The sequence below is a fragment of the Peromyscus leucopus genome, chromosome 5 (genome assembly GCF_004664715.2).
Source record: "Peromyscus leucopus breed LL Stock chromosome 5, UCI_PerLeu_2.1, whole genome shotgun sequence".
Lineage (NCBI taxonomy): Eukaryota > Metazoa > Chordata > Mammalia > Rodentia > Cricetidae > Peromyscus > Peromyscus leucopus.
Genome location: NC_051067.1, coordinates 74,706,101 through 74,724,449, shown reverse-complemented (window position 1 = coordinate 74,724,449; position 18,349 = coordinate 74,706,101).

Here is an 18,349-nt window from a genome sequence, read left to right as displayed (position 1 = left end):
GCCAGAGGATAGCTTCTGAGATCACTCTTCAGGACCTGTCCATCTTGTGATTCGAGACTGGATCTCCCGTTGTCCTGGAACTCATCAGTTAGGCAAGGCTGACTGCCTGGAAGCCAGAGATCACCTGGGTCAGCTTTCCCACACGAGATTCTAAGTGTGAACCACCATGCCTGTCTTCTATGTGGGCTCTGGAAATGGAACTCAGATTAGCCTGGGCTATACATGTGCATGTACGTGCTCTAAGGCAGCCTAGGCCAGCCTCGAACTTGCTACATAGCTGAGGATGACTTTGAACTCCTGGTCTCCTGCGTTCACTTCCTGAGTGCTGGGATGATAGCTGTGTATCACCCCATCTGGCTTTATGTGGGACTGAGGGTAGAATCCAGGGTTTTGCACATGCTAGATGAGAGCTATATAGCCCCATTCCATTCCATTCCCAGCCCGTGAGATGGGAGATGGCTCAGTGGTTTAGAGACTGGTTGTTCCTCCACAAGAACCCAGGTTCCATTCCCACATGACAACTCACAACCATTTGTAACTCCAGTTCCAGAGGATCTGACATCCACTTTTGGTCTCTGGACATGAGGCACACATGTGTTGGTAGACATACATTCAGGCAAAACTTCCACACACAGACATAGCCTGGATGACCTTGAACTTCTGCTGTTCCTGCCTCCTAGTACATCTAGTTTATGGCCTGCTGGGGATGGAGCCCAGAGCCTTGTGCATGCTGGGCAAGGACTCTGTGGTGATTCCCCTTCAGGCTTTACAGCGGGCAGGAGAAAAAATGATCCAGGAAGAGACAAGAATGAAACTCAGCTCAGCCTGATTTTATTGTAACTGGTGCTGGACCAGGACTTCTAGAGCCCGACCCAGATCATTTTACTTTAGTCGTATTTAAGCACAGCACAATTTTGGAAAAAGTTTTTCTATAACAACTCAGTCCCAAGTACAGAACAATTTAAGACATGTTTACATTGAGGTTTCTTACAAGGACATCTGGCTTCTTTCACAAGAATGGGTACTGTTGACTCAGATAATGCCCAAGATTTAGGGTCTAGGGAGCTTGACTAAGGTAAACGTAATGCCTGTGGGTGTTAGGATTGGCCTGACCCTAAGATAACATAGAAGTCACTTAGGCTGTTGTAAGGCTCAAGTGACCTCACTCCTAAGATTGGGTTTTATGGCCTAAAAACAATGCTCAAGATTTAGGGGAGGCTGGAGATTGAGGCCTGATCCCCATGCCTGGTTTGGAATACTACATGCACCCCTACTTTCAGGGTGACTTTGGGTGAGTCACCTCACTGCCTGTGCCGAGGTTCCCTCTGCTGAGCAGTGCTGGTCTTTATAACTGCCTTCTCAGATCAGAACTTGAGGTGTCCTGTCAGGCTTCAGCCTGCCGGCACCCAATCTTTCTGCACATACAAGTCTAGCTACTGTGATTTTGGGGGCTTTCGTGGGGATACGCTGAGGTAATGACCCAGTTTCTGACCCGAAATCTGGCACCTGAGACACCATGGTGCCTACAGCAGCTAGCCTGTTAATTACCTATCCGGACCAAGAGTCTTAAGGACCCCCACGGGGTTGTGTGTGAATCTTTGTCCAACCCTCAGGCTGGTGAGTCTCTAAATCCTCCTGAATTTACCCTGCCTGACTTTCCTGAGCAGGGAGGTCGGGTGCAGGGCTTAGGGACTGATTGAGGGTGTCATGCGTGGAGTCCAAGGTAAAGTAAGTGCTTCTCCACTCTGCCTGCAGGATTGGGTCCCCCGGCCCATCCCCACAGTAGTGGGCGAGCCTAGGGGTGCTCTCCGCCTCGGTAATCCGTCCATGCAATTCAGGGCGCCAGGCTCAGAAACGCGTCTCCCGCTGCCCTCGGGCAGTGTGCGTGAGGCCTCCGTTCCCACCTTTGAAGTGAGTTGAAATTGTACGCTGAGGAAGCTTTGGTTTTTTCGGAATTAGGGATGGGAACCATCTGGTGAGACCTGAAGAATAAGGATGAGGTAAATGGGGTAAAACGAGGTAGCATCGAGGAGGCTGCCCCTCTCCGACCCGTGCCGACCCGTGAGAGTGGCTCTTCCAGCCTGCACGTCCAGCATCCTCCGCTGGGCGATCCTGACACAGCCTTTTGGTGCTGTTTCCTGCCATCTGCCAGCTCCAGCAGGATCAAGCCCACATGCATGGTCTGGGGATGTGCCTCAGTAGGCAGAGCGCTTGCCTGGTGTGCACAACGTCCAAGGTTTGAGCCCCATCACCCTGTAAACTGGCCATGCGTGCACATCTGTCATTACCAGCTCAGCAGGTGGAGGCAGGAGGATCGTCAGTTTGAGGCCAGTTTGAGCTACATGGTGGAAACCTGTTTTGAAAGAAGGAAAAGAAAGCATGAGCCGGGTGGGAACATGCTTTGCAAATGTGCAACCTCAGCACTTCGGAGGCGGAGCCAGGAGAAACAGGAGCTCAAACAAACCTTGGCTACACAGTGAATCTGAGGCCAGCCGGGGACCTATGCAAAACAAAACGAAAACAAACGAATCCAGATGCGGTTGCATGTGTCTGCAACCCCGTGCAGGCGCCAGCCGCAAAGACACGAGCCCAGCGGTTTGGTTGGGTTTGGGTTTTCAAAACAGGGTTTCTCTGTGTAGCCCTGGCTGTCCTGGAACTCGATTTGTAGACCAGGCTGGCCTTGAACTCACAAAGAGCCTCTGCCTCCTGAGTGCTGGGATTAAAGGCGTGTGCCACCACCACCTGCCGGTGCCCAACCAGTTTAGCAATCCTTGAGTTCTGGGTTTACTGAGAGACCTTATTCAGAAAGATGAGGGAAAGGGGTAGAGAGCTCTCAGGGAGGATGCTGCCATCAGGGAGACACCTGCTGTTTGGACTCTAGTCTCCACATTTGCATGCAAGCCCACACAAACACATGCAGACACATACCTCAGACATTTTTTATTTTAAAATCTTGTTATTTTGTTTGTGTATGAGTGTTTTTGTCTGCTTATATGTTTGTGTGCTACACGCATGCCTGGTGCCCAAGGAGGTCAGAAGAGAGCATCTGATTCCCTGGAACTGGAGTTACAGAAGGTTGTGAGCCACCATGTGGGTGCTGGAAATTGAACCTAGGTCCTCTGTAGGAACAGGCAGTGCTCTTAACCACAGACCCATCTCTCTAGCTCCCGACTCTCCATTTAAGGCATTTTTAAAGGTCTTACTATGTAGTTCCTGGTGGCCTAGAACTTGTAGACAAGGTTGCCTCAAACTTAGATAGGTCACCCTGCTCAGCCTTAAAAACTTTTAAAAATGCACCCCCATTCTCCTCCCTCCCCCCGAAGGGACTTAAGTCACAAGAAAAAAGGGGCGTCAGTCCCCACTCACAAAAGGCAGCAAGCGGTCAGCAGCTTCTGTGTCCTGCCTGGCAGGCTCAAGCCACCGGCCTTTGAATGAAGGCCCTGGGTGGCAGAGCAGAGTTGCTGGTCTTGATCAGCTCAAGGTCGGGCACTGGTGCCCTAACCGGAGTCTCAGTGACTAGGCCTCCTGATTGGTTTAAGCCTCTGGCCAGCTTTCTACAGCCAATGCCACAGATGTATCACAAACCTCAGACCAATTTTCTCTTTCCTCTCTTTCTGTTTTTGTTGTTGCTTGTTTGTTTAGACAGGGTCTTATTGTGTAGCCCTGGCTGGCCTTGAATTCACAGGGACCCACCTGCCTCTGTCTCCTAAGGGCTAGGATTAAGGCATTCGCCACTATACCTGGCTAGACCATTTTTCTTGATGAAACAAAGTCACAAACGCCTAAGGACCTGGCTGGGAGATGGCTCATTTGGAAAACTGCTTGGGGCACAAGCATGGTGTCACCCTGGAACCCACATAAAAAGCTGGGTGTGCTGTCACGTGACTGTGATCCTAGTGTCAGGCACGTTGAGACAAGCAAATCCCTAGGGCTTCTGGTGAGCCAGCTTAGCTTAGATGGAGAGCCCCCAGTTCCAGTGAGAGATCGTGCCCCCAAAAAAGGACAGCTGAGGAATGACACCCAGGGCTGACCTCTGGCCACTATCTGCACACCTGCACACAAACACCAAATGCAAAAAGAGGGCTCTCGGCCACTGTTCCAAACACCCCATCTTCATTAATTCACTTTTCATGGCACTGTTGGCCATGTATTTCCTGCCCCGACCCTTGTGGGCACAAAGTTAGAGTTGAGTGTGCTGTCATCTGGGAGATGGTGGGTGTGTGACTACTTCCAGTGACAAGTGACGAGTGGAATTTACAGGCATCATTCCCAGGCTATTGCATTTAACTGACCACAGAAACCTTCCAGAGCAGTGAGGCAGAATGTTCCAGAAAGTGACTGCTTCACCAGTGCTCATGATGAGCAGAGCCTCCCCTCAGTGGCTCCCAACAAACCTGAAGTGGGGGTGGACAGTTGCACCTGTCCACCTGTCGGGGTTCTCTAGAGGACAGACTTGATGGGAGGCGTACCTGCTACACGGGTTATTAGGCTGGATTACACAACAGAGGCTGAGCAGTTCGGCAATGGCTGTCTGCCCACTGCAGAGGGGGAGACCCCAATAACTGCTCAATCCACAAGGCTGTGTGCCTCAGCAGCCCCAATCTGGTGCCGAAGGCCTGGAGGGTTCCTGGAGAGCTGCTCAGTCCATATTGCAAGGCTGAAGAAGCTTGGCTCTGTCAGTGAAGGACGGCAACTGTGGCAACATCAGGCTCCATGCACTCGCCAGCAAGGAGTAAAACCAGACAGGCACTGCTTCTCCTTCAGGCTCTTTATATCTGGCTAGGAGCAGAAGGTGCCACCCACTCTAGGGAAGGCCAGAAAACCCTCACACCACACAGGCTGTCTCTTAGTTGACCCCAGATCCAATCAAGTTGACAACCAAAACTAATCCTGTGGTTTTAAGTCACTGAGATCCGTGTTCATTTCCGTGGCATAACCTCCTGTCTTAGTTGCTTTTCTCTTGCTGTGAGGAAACACCAAGGCAGCTTATAGGAGAGGGTTTATGTGGACATTCCAGAGCGTTATCGTCCATGATTCAGGCTGCAGGCATGCAGCGGGAATGGGAGCTGGGAGCTCCTGTCTCAAACTGTAGGCAGGAAGCAGAGTGAACAAACTTGAGAAGGTGTGAGTCTTTTAACACACAAAGCATGCAGTCAATGACATACTTCCTCCAAGAAAGCCACACCTCCTAAGTCGTCCACCAGGGGACCAAGTATTCAAATGCTACAGCCTATGGGAGATATTCACCATCACATCCTACTCCCTGGCCCCATAGACTCATAATGCAAAATGCATTTAGTCCAACTTCAGAAGTCCCTATAGACTTTCAGTCTCAGCACTGTTTAAAAGTCCAAAGTCTCTTCTGAGCCTAAAGGCAATCTCTTAACTGTAACCCCCTGTAAAATCAAAAAGTAAATTATATCCTTTCAACTTCCAACAGCACAGACTATGCATTACTATTCCAAAGCAAAGAAAGGGGACAGTGAGGAGATGCTGGACCAAGGCAAGAGCAGAACCCAGCAGGGCAAGCTCCAAATCCCAAAGCTCCATCTCTTCCAGCTCTGCTGACACAACACACTTCTCTCTCCAGGGCTCCTTTTCCTCCTGTGCAGATTTATCACGGTTCTGGCTTCTCCATCTTGGGGTCTCCAACACAATCCAGACTTCTCTTTCACACCTTCATGCAATGGCTTCTCTGGCCCTTATGTAGACTCCTCTGCCACTCATTACCTGGCCTCAGAGGCTCTCTGAAACCCTGGGGGAAGATTCCATGACATCTTAACTCATGTGTCCTTCGTGACTGTAGAGCCAGAAACATGTGGATGACGCAGCCAGTTTCTGCTTTCTGTTTGAGTGGATCCTCCCTTGAATGACATTTGCAGGTTTTGTTTTTTGCTTTAGGGGGGCAGAAATGACTCATGCTGTTTCACAAGCAGGAAGCTTAGCTGGGTATGGTCTTGCCCAGAGGGTACCATTCCCTTTATCCTGGTGTAATTTGGCCCCTCCTTAATGGCTCTAATACCGCTAGCAATTGCAGCCTGGCTTGTTAGTGCCCTTTTCTTCCCCAAATGGTTTGTACATTTTGTATTTCTGCTCTATTTGCTCTTTTTCACTGAAGACCTGCATAGCAGTGACTACTGATAACTTCGAGACACAGCCAGTTTCAAGGCTTCCTTGAAATCACATACATACATACATATAAAAATTAGTCCTTTTAATTTTAGCCTCAGGTAAGTTCTTAGGACATGGACAGAAGGCAACCAGGTTATTTGCCCAAACATCACGAGAACAGTCTTGGAGATTTTTCGAGTGGGGCCTTTGCAGACTGAATGACTCCTGACACCACTGTCTTCTGGATTCCTGGATGGTTCAATAGTTCTGCTTACAGCATCCCACCACCCTTCTGGGCCAAAGCCCCAAACTCTTCTGTTAGCATTCAGACTGACTTCTTGGAATCCTGGCCAATAAGCAGATAATACCCGGCCTGGCCAGTGTCCTGACATCATCATCTTACGTAAATCCCACTTTAAGAGAAAGCTCCTCCCCACTCTATTCCCATGAGGTGTGCACTTCCTTGCTCCCTCTCTCTTCTTCTCCCCTCCTTTCTCCTTTCATCCATTCCCTCTCCCCTGTCCCCAAAATAAACTTTCCACGTGGACATGTGTCTGCATGGTGTGAGTGACTTTCCACCACCTACCACGTCTGCATGGCATGTCTCCCTCACCTACCAGCACCTTGGCCCAACCTGCCAAGGCCTCCCATGTGCCATATGATACCATCTTCTACATTCAAACAAACAAACAAACAAACAAAACCAAACACCACATGGTCCGGTTCTTCACAGCACTACCTCACAATTGTTGTTGACTGTTTTTCATTACATACAGCGGCTGCTCCTTAAGCAACTGCTGTTCCAATTAGAGACTACAACTCCACCATTACCAGCATCCGTTAGGCACCAAGAGCCTGCTGCACTGACTCTTTCAAAGCTATTAAGGGAAACTTTCCCTAGACCTCTATCCCTTTAAAGAAGTCAGGATTCAAAGGTTGAGGTAGCATTCTGCTGCTCAGAGAGGTTGAAGAGCAGGTAGCTCACCTTCCCCCTTTGCTGGCATCTTCCAAAAAACCCAGCCCTTCTGCTTAGTCCCCGCTTAAGGACCCTGGTGTTGTAGAATAGCATTTTAAGGTGTGTTACTTTGTTTATGTTGCATTGTTTAACTCTGTGAACCTGTGTTACTTTGTCTGTCTAAAACATCAGATGGCCTAATAAAGAGCTGAATGGCCAACAGCAAGGCAGGAGAAAGGATAAGTGGGGCTGCCAGGCAGAAAGAATATATCGAAGGAGAAATCTGGGAGGAGAAGGAAGTAGCCAGAGAAGGAGGAGGACCCCAGGGGCCAGCCACCCAACTACACAGACAGTCATGGATTAAGAGTAAGATTTACAGAAGTAAGAAAAAAGGAAAAGCCCATAGGCAAAAGATAGATGGGATAATTTAAGGAAAGCTGGCAAGAAACAAGCCAAGCTAAGGCTGGGCATTCATAAGTAATAATAAGCCTCCATATGTGATTTATTTGGGAGCTGGGTGGCGAGCCTCCCAAAAGAGCAAAACAGCAAAAAAATAAATAAATAAATAAATAAATAAATAAATAAATAAATAAATAAAATAAAATAAAACAAAAAACAACAACATCCTTGCTACATGCAGTTCTTCCCTACCATTTCCTGTCAGCTACTTGCTGACTCAGCCGCCTGCTTTCAGGTTAATTTTATTTAATCAAACTAATGTAACACATCTTTGCATCGTTAACAGGAGCAGCAGGAAAAATGCAGCACACTTTAACATGATATTCCACAACACACAATCTTGGTACCAACTACGTTGGTTAGTTTTATGTCAACTTGACAGAAGCTGGAGTCTTAGAGAAGAGATGGCCTTAACTGAGAAAATGCCTCCGTAAGATTTTCCTGTAGGCAAGCATGATTGTATTTTCTTAATTAGTGTTTGAAGTTGGAGGGCCCAGCCTGTCATGCCCAGGGAGTTCCTGTCCTGGCTTCTCTGGATGGTGGACTACAACCTATAAGAGGAAAGAAACCTTTCTTCCCTGCATTGCTTTTGGTCATGTTATTTTATCACACCAACAGAAACCCCAACAAAAATACCAACTTTTGTCTTATGGTTTCTGTTGCTATGATAAAGATGAAGACTAAAAGTAACTTGGAGAGGGGAGGGTTTATTTGGTTTACAAATTCTGAGGCATAGTCCACTGAGGGAACCCAAGGCGGGAATCTGGGGGCAGAAAGGGAAGCAGAAGTCATGGAGGAACACTGCTTGCTGGCTTTTTCCTCAGGCTCATGTTCAGCTGCTTTTCTTATACTTCCAAGGACCACTTGCCTAGGGGTGGCACCACCCACAGTGGACTGGGCCCTCTCTCATCAAACATTAATCAAGAAAATGCCCTACAGACTTGCTCATGGGCTAATCTGATGCAGGATTCTCTCAATTGAAATTCCTCTTTCCAGATGACTCTAGCTTGTGTCAAGCTGACAGACACTACCCAGGACACCTCACTCATTACAACTGCTGAAAAGTATGCCCCTCTTGGCGGTGAGGAAAGTACAACATAGAATGTGCCTGTCCACAGGCTATTCAGCTATAATGATGTGTCAAGGCTGGAAGCTGACCAATCTGACTCCAGAGTCTTTGTTTTATTTCCAGGCTGACATCCCTGAAGTCCCAGGACAGATGGGAGATTTGTGAACTGCAGTTGGTTTGGTGGGGTTAGTCTGCACTGACTGTCACCTCTGTTTTTAGAGGTGTGTTTTGGCCAGGGGTCAACATTCAGTGTTGCAGGCTTTCTCTGTCCCACCAGCTCCCAAATAATGACACAGAGACTTCTTATTAATTATGGAAGCTCAGCCTGTAGCTTAGGCTTGTTCCTAACCAGCTCTTACTTGTGTCACAGCTCTGGAAGGAAAGGTGTCCTGTCTGCCGGAAGCCAGGCAACACCTGTAAACGTTACAGCTCTGCTCTTCTCCGCTGAGGGAGTTTCCCTGAAGAAACGAAGCAGTTCTGTTCCACGCTGGTGAGAGAGCCATTACAGCTCTGCTCTTCTCTGCCCAACTCCACTAACACAAAAGAAGGTCATCACCCAAACCTCATTCAAGAGACTTATTGGGAAGGAGGAATCCAGGAGACTGACTGCCTCTGCCAGGGTGCAAAAAGGCAGCTCCCAACTGAACAGGTACAGGGCTTATAGAGGGCTTCTTAGGAGCAGAGATTTTTCAAGGTGAAGATTTTCAGTGTGGGAATTGGTCGGATTTCAATCCCTGAGCTTGGATAAGCACAGAGATGGGCTGGATTTCATGCTCAGGGATTGGTTGATTTCATGCTGAGTTTGTCAGGGGCAAGATGTGTTTCTTTGGCTAGCCCTTTTACCCTACACTTATAACTTAAATTAACCCATTTATATTAATCTACATTCTATCACATGGCATTACCTCTCTTCCATCTTGTACCTCCTGTTTCCTCTCCATCTCCTCTGTCATACCCCCACCTAGATTCATCTCTTCTCTCTCTGCCCTAAAGTCTGGCCTTAACCTCTTCCTACCTTGCTATTGGCCATTCAGCTCTTTATTAAACCAATCAGAAGGTTCCCTGGCAAAGACACATCTTCACAGTGTACAAAAAAGATTATTCTGCAACATTTCCCCCTTTTGTCTAAATAAAAAAGGAGAGTTTTAACTCTAACACAGTAAAACTATATACAATAAGAACAATTATCAGGTAATAATTACATTTACAATATCCAGTCCATTTGCATTTGGCAAATTCAGAGAAAATACTCCATTATCTATCCTATCTTGGTGAGTCCAAAGTGTTATACCTAATTTACTTTCTATCCTAACCTGTACTACCAACCCAAAACTATTTTTTTAGACCTCAAAACATTTTCTTAGATAAACAGTTTAAGCTTTTATGTCTCTCAACTTTATACACTTTACACCTTTTTTTGTGAGTTTATTTTGTGTGTGTGTGAGTTTCTTTTTCTGAATTTGGTAACAAGAAAAACTGTAACTATAACTACCTATTCTTCAACTCCATCAGAGACCAAGAAGGATGTAATATTACCTGAGTAAACAGGGAGTACAGGGCAAACAACATCCAAAACTATAGACATGACAAAAACAGCTGGCTACCTGGGCAGTCACCCAAGGTTCCTCCGAAACGCTGGGACATCCATCTTCAGCCTATGGACCTAAAATATCTGACTGACTTTTCTATGAATCAGGAATATTTTGAAGGTCTGTCCTTCCATGTCTTGGCAAAGTTTAGCAGTCACTATTTTTGGTGTGTCCTGTTTGTCCAATTTGGACAGCATACTGTCAGCAGTTGAGGCAAGGGCAGTTTTTTTGCCCAAATGGCCATCTTTGCCACATTGAATGCAAACTCCATATGAAGATTCTTTGATGCCCATTTTCTTCTCTGAAGTACATTGGTACTGCTAGGAGCAGATGTGTCTCACTGTCATGAAAAGCCTTATATTATTAAAAACATCTTAAATGCCATATTCCGTAGGTCCCTGAAGTGTTTTAAGACTACCTGTCTAAAATATATCTGTTTGACCTTGAAAACATACCTAACATGACTACAAGTTTGATTGTAATAGGTGACTATTAACCTGCATTTCTTTATTATCCTAAATAGTTTGTAATAATAACTTTCAAGGACTAGAAATTTACATTCCATTGTTAAATGAGCTGCATAGGTACAATACCTTAAACAAGAGTAGAAATGTATGTATAGTATGTTCTAACAAACATAACCCTAAATTTGTATCATTATACAAAAATCCATACCAATGTAAAATATTTGAGACTATTGGTGATTTAGAAGTACACTCAACAATCCGCCCTTTTATCCCATCATTTCTATACTATATCCTCCTTTTTTCTTTCAGGAAGAGATCCCTAAATCTAATCTCCTTTGTTTAGCTTTCTCCCTGACCATGGCCAATGACAACTTATAACCAACCCCCCCCCAAACGATGACAAACATCTGTAATCCACTGAGAGACCAAAACCCATCCACCCTACCTCTTGGGGAGATTGGCAGAGCCACACCTGAGGACTGGTGAGGCAGGATCTGCACAGGCTGGGCTTGGATCTGTCTTGTGTATTTGAAATGTTTGGTTTCTATTTGGTGGAATATTTAGGAAAAATTAGAAGGTGTGGCTCTGTTGGAGGAGATGTGCCACTGGGGGAGGACTTTGAGGTTTCAAAAGCCCTCCCCATTCTCAATTCCCAGGTAGTTCTCTCTGCCCCCACTTGCCGATGACGATATGATAGTAATCCCTCAGCAACTGCTCAGCGCCATGCCTGCCTGCTGCCATGCTCCATGACATGATGTCATGGAACGTAGCCCACTGCAACTGCAACTGCAGCCCCACCCCCAGTCGATTCTTCTATACGTTTCTTGGTTGTGGTGTCTTATTGTGGCAATGGCAAAGCAACTAAGACACCTCCAGACTTATTTCCAAAGTGGCTGCACTCCCACAATCGGGGTGTAAGGACTCTCTTTTGTCCCTTCCACACTGGCATTTGTTGTCATTTGGATTCCTGATGATGATCATTCTGACTGGAGTGTGACAGAACCTTAAAGTGATTTGAATTGGCATTGGCTAAGAATGTTGAGCAGTTTAAAAAGGATTTCCAAGCCTTGTGCTTTCTTCTTTTGAGATGTTTCTATTCATTTCTATAGCCTATTTATTTATTTATTTATTTATTTATTTTATTTATTTATCTGTTTATTTATGCATATATGAGTGTTCTTGGGTCTATAGAACCCAAGAAGCCTTTGGGGTTCAGAAGAAGTGAGTTCTTGGAACTGGAGTTACAGGCAGTTGTGAGCTTCTCAGTAAATGTTGGGTGTCAAGCTTGGGTCCTCCGAAAGAGCAGCACGTGCTCTTAATTTCTGAGCCATCTCTCCATCCCCACACCCCACTTTTAACTGGGTTTCTTATTTCTTTAATGTCTGGGTTTTTGTTGTTGTTGGCCTGTTCTAGACAGTACCCTCCAGTAGACAAAGAGCTGACAAGTATTTCTTCCACTCTGTCAACTGCTCTTCACTCGGTTGACTGTTTCCTGGCTGTACAGAGCTCGTCAGTGTCACAAGGTCCCATTCGTCAATTGTTGGTCTTCCATCCTATGCTAACAGAGTCTTATCCAGAGAGTCCCTTCTTGTACCTGTGAGTTTGGGTGTACTCAGACTTCTCATCTACCAGTTTCAAGGTGAGAAGTCTTATGTTGAAGTTCTTGTGATCCACTGGGAGTAGAGTTTCAGGCAGAGTGAGAGATAAGGATCTAGTTTCATTCATCTACACTTACCCAGTTTGGCCAGCACTGATTCAGTCTTTTATCCACTGTGTATTTTTACCGTCTTTGTAAAAAATCAGGTAGCCAAAATGATGGCATTATTTCAGGGTTCTCATTTCTAGTCCATTGGTCTAGGTGTTTGTTTTGTGCTGGTACCACACTGTTTTTCTTCTATGACTCTGTAGTATAATTGAAATCAGATACAGTGATATCTCCAGCAATAGTTTGGGGGTTTTATTTTGTTCAGGACTGTTTTCCGTATCATCCCCCACCCCCTTCTCTGGCCTGGACCTTGCTATAAATACTAGACTGGCCTCAAACTCATAGAGATCCACCTGCCTCTGACTTCTGGGTGTTAGGATTAAAGTCATGTACCTCCATGCCCAGCTTATCTTTGGTCTTTTGTGCTGCCATATAAATTTTTTATTTCTTTATGTTTTTCTTTTTTCTTTCTTTCTTTTTTTTTTTCTTTCTTTCTTTCTTTTTTTTTTTTTTTTTTGAGACAGGGTCTCTCTGTGTAATAGTCACGGCTGTCTTGGAACTTGATGTGTAGACCAGGCTGACCTCGAACTCACAGAGATCTGTCTGTCTCTGCCTCACAAGTGCTGGGGTCAAAGGTGTGCACCACCACACTCGGCCTTGGATTTCTTTTTCCATGTCTGTGAAGAATGGCCCTGGAATTTTGATGAGATTAAATGGAATCTGCAGATTGCTTTGGTGTGGTGGGGTAGGATGGGTCATGTCACAGTGCTGGTTCTCTTAGGCTATGAGTGTGAGAGGCTTTCCATCTTCCCCTGTATCCTCCATTTCTTTCTTCAGTGTCTTACAATTTTTCACTGTAGAAGTCTTGTGTGTGTGTGTGTGTGTGTGTGTGTGTGTGTGTGTGTGTGTGTGTAATGAAATTTTTTTTGTGATTTCTTTTTCGGTATTTTTGTCTTTGGTATATAGGAAAGGTATTGATTTTTCTTTGTGTGTGTTAATTTTATGTCCTACTGCTTTGTTGAAAGTGTTTTATCAGCTCTAAGATTTTTTTGGCGTTTTCTTTAGGGTTTCATAAGAATGTCATCTACATTTAGGGAAACTGACTTCCTGTTTTCATCCCCTTTATTGCCTTCTCTTGTAATGTTGTTCCAGCTAAGGCTTGAAGCACCATATTGAACAGGACTAGAGAGTGGACACCCTTTTCCACTTAGTGTGATGTAGCTGTAGGTTTGCGGTATATAACCTTTATCATATGGGCCTTTCACCCCCTGCCTCTCCCTCACTTTTATGGTGAAGGGATGTTGCATTTTGTCAAAATTGTTTTTGACTATTGAGATGATCGTGTGGTTCCTTTTAGTCCGTTTATTTGATGCATTATATTCATTGATTTATTTGATGTGATCTCAAATGAAGTTTGTGAATTTCAAATTTGTATGTGTATGTCTGTGGGTGTTTTGCCTGCGTGTATGTCTGTGCAACAAACATGTGCTGGGTGCCCATGGAGACCGGAAGCGGGCATGGGATCACCTGGAACTGGAGTTGCAAATGGTTGTAAGCCAGGATGTGGGGGCTGGGACTCAAACCTGCGTCCTCTGCAAGAGCAGCCGGTGCCCTTAACCACTGAGCCGTCTGCAGCCCCCAGCTTGTGAATGGTTTATTGAGCTTTTGTAGCTGTGTTCCTCAGTGCTTTCTTTGTTGGTGGTGGTGGATTTATCTGGTTTTAGGGTCAGTGCAGGGCTGTGCTGGCTTTAGAAGGGTTTGGTTCTCCCTCCTCTTCTGCTTCCTGGGGTATCTGAGAGTCACTGGTTTAGTCCTGTGAGGGTCTGTTTTCTCCCAGTAACTTCATCGTTCTTCAGACTTTCCAGCTGGGAGACTGTTATACTGCTTCAATCGCAGTGCTGGTTATAGGTCTATTTAAATGATTTATTTCAGGGCTGGAGAGATGGCTATTGGACAAGAGGGCTCGCTGATCTTCCAAACAAACCACGTTTAGTCCCGTGCTGTGTGGCCCATGGCTACCTATATAATTCTAGTTCCAGAGTTCTGATATCCTCTGTGGCCACTAGTGGTACCTGCTCTCGTGTGTGTGTGTGTGTGTGTGTGTGTGTGTGTGTGTGTGTATGTGTGTGGTGTGTGTGTGTATGTGCATATATACATACACAACTAGAAGTAAAATAAACCTTTAAAATAATTTATTTCATCTCGGTTTAATATTGGTGTCATGTGCACTTAGAAACCATGTATTGTTTTTAACTTTTCCAATTTAGTGAAGTATAGGTTTTTAAAGTGTGTCCTCATGAGTACGTTGGTGTCCATTGTAATATCTCCTTGCTCATCTCTCTAATTTCATTACACTGGATATTCTCTTTGTTTGGTTAATTTGGCTTAGGGTTTGTCAAGCATTTCATTGATTCTTCATCATTTTCCTGTTTAGTGACTTTGACCTCAGCCTGACCTCCAGTCCACTGTTAATGGGTTTGGATGCTTCTTTCTCTAAAGTCTTCAGGGACATCGTTAAGCTTTTAATTTCTCAAATTAAAACAAAAATTACATTTATTTAGAGGGAGGGAGGGAGGGGAGGGTGGGAAGGAGAGGAAGGGAGAGGGAGAATCCATGTGCAGGTCTGAGGACATTTGCAGGAGTCAGGTTCTCTCCTTCTACCATGCGGGTCCCAAGATCCAACTCAGGTCATCAAACTTGGTGGCAAATGCCTTTACTCACTGAACCGTCTTGCCCCCCGCCTCCATCAAGACAGCATCTCACTACATAAGTTTTCCTGGAACTCACTATATACGAGACTACTCTAAACTCACGGTGGTCCTCCTGCCTCTGCCTCCCAAGTGCTGGAACTAAAGGTGCTCACACTTTCTATGTAGGTGCGTGATGCTATATACTTTCCCCTTAGGACTGATGTCATGCACACTTTCACAGGTTGGGCTTTCACTTTCACTCAGTTCTGGGAATTGAAATTTTTTCCTTCCTGTATTCTTGAGTGACTCGTGATCATGTGATTTTCTGTTGCAATGCTGCTTGTTTCCTGTAGTTCCTCTTACTGTTGCTGTCCAGCTTTACTCTGTGTGATCAGAAAAACTACAGGATGGCATTTCAGTTTTCTCATCTCAGTGTCGAGATGCACTTTGTGTGTGAACGTGCGATCAGTTTTGGAGAAAGCTCCGTGGGCTGCTGAGAAGAATGTGTGTTTTGATTTGTCACGTGTGTACCTATGAGTGTTTGCATGGAGGCCAGAAGAAGGGTCAGATCCCATGACCTGGACTCACAGGCACTTGTGAGACACCAAGAAGGACCTGGGAACTGAAACCAGGTCCTCCGCCAGAGGCAAGTTCTCTCAGCTGTTCAGCCATCTCTCGATGTCTGAGCCATCTCCGGCCCAAGGACCTGTACTCCTAATGCTTGGGTGTGGTGTTCTGTAGGTCCACTAAACCACGACGGCGACGGCAACATCATCTAACTCCAGTGTTTCCCTAGGCTGTTGTCAGGATGGCCTGTGTGTTGATGAGAGTGTTTAAGTCACCGGCTATCGCTGTAGTGATGGGTTTACATCGGGCAGTGTTTGTTTTATGAAATTGTGAACACTTGTGTTGAGTATATACATCTAGATAGAATTGTAGCCTCCTCTTGGAACATTGCTTCATTGATGAGTATGATGTGACCCTCTTTGTTTCTTCTGGTTATTTTTTGTTTAAAGTGTATTTTATCCAATATTTAGAGTAGCTATTCCTGCTATTTCCCAGTCCCCACCGCTTTTTTCTTTGTAATATCCTTTCCCTAAGATGGTGTCTGTCTTTGGTGGTGAGTGCATTTCTTAGAGACAACAAAAAAAGATGATGTTTATATTCAAATCTGCGAGTGTGTGTCGAGTCTGGTGAATCAAGACCGTTAATATTTAGATTATTATTGAAAGATGTTTTTGATTCCTGTTATTTTATTGACTTTGTGGTATTTTCTTCTTCTTTCAGTTTTTCGAGACAGGGTTTCTCCATGTAGTTTTAGTGCCTGTTCTGGACCTCACTCTGTAGACCAGGCTGGCCTTGAACTCACAAGAGATCCACCTGGTTCTGCCTTCCAAGTGCTGGGATTAAAGGCATGTGCCACCATGCCCAGCTGACTTGGTGGTATTTTCTTGGGCATCTTTTTAAATTTTTTATTTTATTTATTTATATATATATATATATATATATATATATATATATGTGTGTGTGTGTTTGTGTGTGTGTGTGTTGTGTGTGTGTTTGTCTGCATGAATATCTGTGCATCACATGCATGCTTGGTACCCACAGTGGCCAGTACAGGGTGTCGAGTCATCTGTAACTAGAGCAACAGGCAGTTGTGAGCCCCATGTGGGTGCTGGGAATGGAACCTGGGTTTTCTGCAAGAGTAGCCAGTGCTCTTAACCACCAGGCCGTCTCCTGTCCTCTGCTCTGAAAATTTTATTTCCCATTGGCCCTGCCTCACATCCTGACTTTCTGTCTACACGGTGTTCTGCTGGCTCCCGGAAGCTTTCAGTTGGTTCTGCTTCCAGCATTATCTTACTCCCCTTCTCCAGGTCCATCTCTTGATTGAATTTGGTCGTCGTCCTTGGACTATGTCCTTATCTCGCTCTGCTCTTTGTCTCCGTTCTCCGGCTTTGCAGGCAGGTTTCTGAGTTGTCTGAACATAGTTGCAATTATCCTTTTGAAGTTTTCATCTGGAAAATTTTTTTTTTTTTTTTTAATTTTTTTAAAAATTTTTATTTATTATGTATACAGTATTCTGCCTGCATGTGTCCCTGCAAGCCAGAAGAGGGCACCAGATCTCATTACAGGTGGTTGTGAGCCACCATGTGGTTGCTGGGAATTGAACTCGGGTCCTCTGGAAGAGCAGCCAGTGCTCTTAACCGCTGAGCTATCTCTCCAGCCCCATCTGGAAATTCTTGTAAATCCCTTTTGTGGGATCATGGTCTGGGAAGACACAGTCATGGTTCTTGCTCATCAGCAGTTAGCTTGTTCTTTGAGTTTCTTTCTTTTTACTGTCTACTCAAGTGTCTTTTCAGTGACATGCAAAAGCAAAACTTTTCAGTTTTGAGACAGGGTCTTGCTATGCAAACCTGGCTGTCCTGGAACTCAATTTGTAGACCAGGCTGTCCTCAAAACCACAGAGATCCCCCTGCCTCTGCCTGAGATCAAAGGTGTGTGCCATCATGTCCAGCTCACTCAGTTTGCTCCAGGGTGAGTTGGGTGAGTGATCACAGAAGCCAAGGCAACCCCAGCCTGTGAAGCCCTTAGCAACAGACTTCTGTTCAAAAGCTGCCCTGTTGTGGAGGCTGGGGGATGGCTCACTGGATAAAATGCTTGCCCTGCAAACAGGAAGGCTTTGGTGGCAAACACCTATAACTACCCCACCCCCACTGGGACGTGGATCCAGGTAGATGCCTGGGGCTCTCAGGTCTGCCAGCCTGACCTGGCTGGTGAGCTGAGGCCAGTGCTGAGGCCAGTGCTGAGGCCCTGGGGCTGCTGTGCTCACATTCCAGTATGTGCATACACAAAGCACCAACTGGTGTTTGTTGTAGAAGCCCAGGCCATCTGGGACAGGGGCCTTTTCACTCACAGGGGCCTTGACTGTCATTGAAAGCTTCCTTTGGCCCCTGTGGGGATTCAGTGGGGTAGCACACATAAAATGTATCGTTTGTGCATGGTACACAGCAGATGCTCAATTAATGCTCAGTCTTCCCAAGCTCCTCTGAGGCTTGGTCTGCAAATATAACTAGATACCAGAGGCCAACAGGGTTTGAAAATGGGAAGGGCATCAGGGGTCCCTGGCTGGAGCGGCCCCCTCTGGGGAGAGCATTGTTCACTCTCAGGCCTTTTTCAGCCCTGCCTTGCAAGGTTCCTCCCAGAGCCATCTTGCATTTCCCTTGGCCATTTTTTTTTTTACCCCCATCTCTCTCCTTCCTCCCTAGCTCTTTCTCTTTGCTTCCTGGCTTCCTACACACTTGCC